The sequence below is a fragment of the Oratosquilla oratoria genome, chromosome 6 (assembly GCF_046742065.1).
Source record: "Oratosquilla oratoria isolate Oo_2021 chromosome 6, ASM4674206v1, whole genome shotgun sequence".
NCBI lineage: Eukaryota > Metazoa > Arthropoda > Malacostraca > Stomatopoda > Squillidae > Oratosquilla > Oratosquilla oratoria.
The window spans coordinates 257,501-262,500 of NC_134782.1; the positions used below are offsets into that span (position 1 = coordinate 257,501).

The 5,000-nt window shown below is 42.9% G+C and overlaps 1 protein-coding gene across 1 annotated transcript in view; it reads left to right on the top strand.

The window, feature by feature from the left end:
- The first annotated feature begins 3,759 nt into the window (after positions 1-3,759).
- The window catches only part of LOC143026231 (UBX domain-containing protein 7), a 354,072-nt gene continuing 352,831 nt past the window's right edge, over positions 3,760-5,000 (top strand). The window contains exon 1 of the mRNA XM_076186258.1: positions 3,760-3,779. The gene's annotated coding sequence lies outside the window, so the exon portion shown is untranslated. The remainder of the gene's footprint in view (positions 3,780-5,000) is intronic.

The following is a 5,000-nucleotide window of genomic DNA, read 5'->3' on the forward strand; positions in this document are numbered from 1 at the left end:
ACACACACACACACACACACGCACGCACACACACACGCACAGGCTAGAGCTCCCACATCGAACCCCACGTGAAGCAGTGATATGAGATTTACATAACGTGTAACCGGTTTGTTTCTGTGCCCAGAATATACTTGTGTTTCAGCAGCAGCAGCAGCAGCAGCTGGTTTGCAGCACTTCAAAGCGACTTTGGAACTCCACCTGTAAACCTGCAACAGCAGCAGCAGCAGCAACAGCCTGCGGGCGGAAATGTCGCCTCCATATTTGGGGATCGGTACCGGCACGCTATACCCTGACCCACCTCGACCCCCCCCTCTCTCTCTCTCTCTCTCTCTCTCTCTCTCTCTCTCTCTCTCTCTCTATCTCTCTCTCTCTTTTAGGTATCATTGGGGTCGGGGTCCCGATCGATTGAAACACTGTTTATACCGGAGTCCTCCTCCTTCCTGTCACTTGACCCCGCCATCCATAACAAGGACCTAGGAAGCAGCCCTTGACAGTGAAGATGATCCTATAGGCAGCGTTGGGGGTGGGGGGGCTTCCTTTCAGATGATTAGAATCGTCAGGTAGTAGCCAGAATGAATGTAACAAATGATGCCACTGCCGCCCGTGGTAAACAATTATTATTATTATTAATATTAATATTATTATTATTATTATTATCATTATTATCATTATCATCATCATTATGATTATTATCATTATCATTTTATTTTTCAATATTGTTATACTTTTTTAAATTTTCGTCTTTTTTTTCTTTTCGTTTCATCTCTCGATTGAACAAAACAGTCTGAGAATAGTCATGTAGGGTTTCAATCCCATGACTAGGATAGGATTCCTCCCCCCCCCTTACGCAGAACAAAATGACCAGGCTAAGACTCCAATATATTAAAAATCACAAAACGTCGACGATGTAAAATATATAGCCGATATCCTTGATTTGCATTATAAACCTTGCGTTTTGATTCTAGAGAGATTTTTTTTATGAAATCTTGGGTTATACCTTTTCTGCCCGTGCCTATAAAAAAAAATGCAGCCGTGACCTTAGGTCAAGCGAGAGAGAAAAAAGGTCAAGGAATAGCAGAGTTCGGGTGTCACTATGCGGTTTGGGGAAAAAAAAAAAAACTCCCACGGGAACAAATTGAAATATACGAATAAGAACAGTTGACGTCAAGAGATGGACTTGAAGTTGCAAAAGGGAGGTGGCGAAAAAATGTATATATAATCCTTATATTTGATTCTTGATTTTATTTAGTAGGGGAAGACTCCTCTTACTTTTGGGGGCCGAAGAAACCAACGTGTGTGGTTGGATTGACATCCACATGGGAGTGTGTGTGTGTGTGTGTGTGTGTGTGTGTGTGTGTGTGTGTGTGAGTGAGTGTTTCACCATGGTCGTAGAATCACGTGTTGGACTCGTGATCGACAGCTATTTCCCTCACGGAAGAAAGCTCAGAGCTCATATAAGACCGGTCTATGGATAATGCTGTAACCTTTACACGAACACACACACCCAACTCCCCGCCCACGAGAATTGGAGTAACAACCCGCAGCGCAGCGATACTGAAATTATTTCAGGCCTGGGCGGGATTCGAACCCGGACCGCCGTAGTGGCGGCCGGGAACGCTACTACTGCTCCATCGAGTGTGTGTTTGTGTGTAGCGCTGTTTCAAATCCATTTCACTGTGAAGAAAATACAGCACGCATTCGCATCCGACTTAGCCACAAGCCAAACTATTCCATTCAAACGCCAGTCCGTGGTATTAAATTCCGGTAAACCTATAGTCGAAACCGGAATGTCGCCTGGGATTAGCCCTGACTGAGTCTCGGCCAATGATGATCGTTGGTTTGGTTTAAAGTCGCGAACTCTCCCCTCTCAGGAGTCTAGGACGGGCCCCTTACAGAGAACTTTGTAGCGTGGAAGTTAATGAACCATGCCTTTGGTCCAACTTGCTGGCGGCAGGGTTCGAACTACCGTCACCTCGACCTCCGCCGCAAGTAGCGACGCTCTAACCCGCTCGGCCAAGGGAAAATCACAACTCCAGACCCGCCAGCACCGTCGGCAGGGTCCGGTTCCGCTCCGTGGGGCGCTTCGTGCGCGTGGAAGAATCCCCCTTGGATCAGTCAAAGAATGCCTTGTACATTAGAAATCACATAAAGATCTTTCAACTCCCACTAACACGTCAGCTAACTCATATTGTTAAACAAACAAAACTTTATTATCATGGAAGCTTCCTTGTATTCAATATGAGAAAACAAGCTAAGGAATACTTGGAACATTGTTGTGCCTTTAGTCTTGCCAGATATGCAAGAAATAATGAAAAATGAAAGGCTTGTTTGTCTCCTGTGCCCTCGCGTTAAAGGAAGACATTTGCATGGTGCTTGGAATCACAAAGTAGCAAAAAGAACTGGGCAGAATGTTTCCAGGAAGAATACCACAGCGAATACCTCAGGTACCGCTGAAGGCTCGCGCACATCTGTTTCACTTACATATGTATTACATAATATGTAACTTACAAAACATTACATAACACCGTGAGCATATTAAGTTCTCCTGTAATCGTGATATGATCTTTGGTGGTACGGACAAATGCTGATAGGACAAATGCTCACAGCCTTAATTCAAAAGTGGACAAATGCTTCTACTAAATTTTTCTTCATACCTAATTTTCTTTTACCGCATTTTTTTCATTTCATCTTGCCTATCACTAAAAAAATGTCCGTACTTCTGCCTTTCTCTACAAATGTGTCTCCGGTCATTTTTCCTGCTGTTGATTAATATAAATGCAAACCTCGATGTCCAGGTCTCTAGGCTCATGCCTCCTAAGCCACGATACAAGCCCTAATAGATATCCCTAAAAATATTTAGTGGCAATCGACCCTCTTTTATACACAACTACCATTTCATTTCCTCACTGAATTCTCTTCCCCTGCCACAAAAACCGATCCTGCGCAAGGGGGTGGTCTGTCCTAGGTGGTCTATAGTCCATTTGTGAGTCCAGGTACTGCACACAGGACATTTATCTTTGTATGGGACTAGCTGCTCGTGTATGTTGACCAGGATCCTTCACGTGTTTGTGTAGAAGCACCGTGGGAGAAAAAAAAAAGGAAAAACCACATTGACACAATACCAAAAAGAAAAAAAAAACAAAAAAAAACGAACGCGCCTTTTACAAGAACGATCGCAATGTTGTCTCCCTAAAGAAAAAGAAAATAGTTTCAGGTTTAACGTGCTCGAATATGCGGTCTCCGCAGGTATGTATTAGCTCCATGGGTAAAGCCATCGTTACTTGATCCATCGTGATCAAACCCGTTTCTGTTAACTATGGTCATGAGTTACACAAATCTGGATCATAAAATCGCCGCATTCAGCTGAGCACCGTGAGCCACTCAGTGGCAGCATTGTGAACCAACCAGCAAGGGCTGCGACTCCGTATACCTTAACAAAAATTTAACAAACCACTGACATGAGAGGAAAACAGATTCTCATGTGGCCCTTGTAGTTACGGTGAACATTAAACGAAAGAAATGAAGGACTTGAAAGCTTGCACCTGGAGCACTGTCAAGATTTTTTCTTCTTGCAAGTTATCCTCGTGTGAGAATAGGATGTAGGTGCAGGTGGAACTACGTGTGATGTCCGCAGATAGTGTACGAAATGTATCGGTTTCATTGTGCAAACTCATCGTCTTGAGTTTTATGGTGACCTTATTCGTGTGGCTGCAGCTTCATGTCTTGTGCTGAAAGATGTGCGAGGGACTCACAGAGAAGCCAACAATAAAGAAGAACAGGTAAGTGTTGAACCTGACTTCGCGAGTATGATGCGCGGATTCTTTGTGTACGTTTGTTGCACCTTGTATTTTTTGTTTAAATGCTGCATGTTTCTATGTACTTCATATTTGTGATCGTTATTTTGAAGCACAGATTCCGCTTAGTGATACCTCGAGTCATTTGTTTGGGTAGTTGGAGGAGGAATTAATCACTTGATAATTAGAGAGAACTTGCGCCTCTGTTTTAGTTAGAAAGTGAGATGGACAAAAGACATCCATCTTACCGGGCTTGGTTCATATACTTGCCCAATCATTGAAAAGTTTCCCATACTCCGCCAGCCTTATGGTGGATCCTGGTAAATAGATCTTTATGAGTTATCGAAGATACTCCCGTAAGGCTCAAGTACGTCCATATTTGGTTGTGTCAAGAGTCACCAAGTCTCCCGAGCCATCTTGGTTGTACTTGTTAGTCGAGGCGTTGCTTGCCCACCAGCGTGGGAGTTTTCTACAATCCTGGATATTTTGGAATCACTGTAACTTTTCAGACATGGGTGGGTGGAGTGTTTGAGCTTTGGTCTTGTACTGATTAGTTGATTGATTGTTGGATATTTTAGGGATAGTTATTTAAAGATCGTTCAAGTTGTCTTCACATATTATATATTACCCGTGTTGCTGGCTTTTCACAAAATAATCTCTTTAATTTAATCTTGCCAATAACTAAAAGGGCCGTAGAAAAGAAGCCTTTTTTTCTCGCAGACTCGTGCGCTTCGTTAAGGAATACGGGTCGCCGCCCTTGCTGTCGTTGCTTCGCGTTGCCGCCACTAGGTGGCTGGTGGCAATTGTCCACACCAAAGGTGCCAGCAGCAAGTGGACTATGGTTCATAGACTATAAAGGGTAACCCACCCTCTTTCGCGGGATAGAATTTCTTGTAGGAAAACGAAATGATAGTCCCATTGGGATCCTTGCCACTCGAATGCAGTAATACCGAAACTCACAATACTGCAATCGGTATACAGAATGCGTCAGTATGCTGTGTATATATATGAAAAAAGGCAATTATTAATGAAAATAAAAGAGAATAAGATTTTATCTACTATCCGTTATAAGAAAAACTATATGAATTCTAGAACTGTATAATTGTTAATTATCTAGTGGCCAGTCAAAACAAAGCAAGTCTTTTTGCCATCTTGAATTTCTACTAATTCTATCCATTCTCCAATCAATATCCACAAAAGTATTGT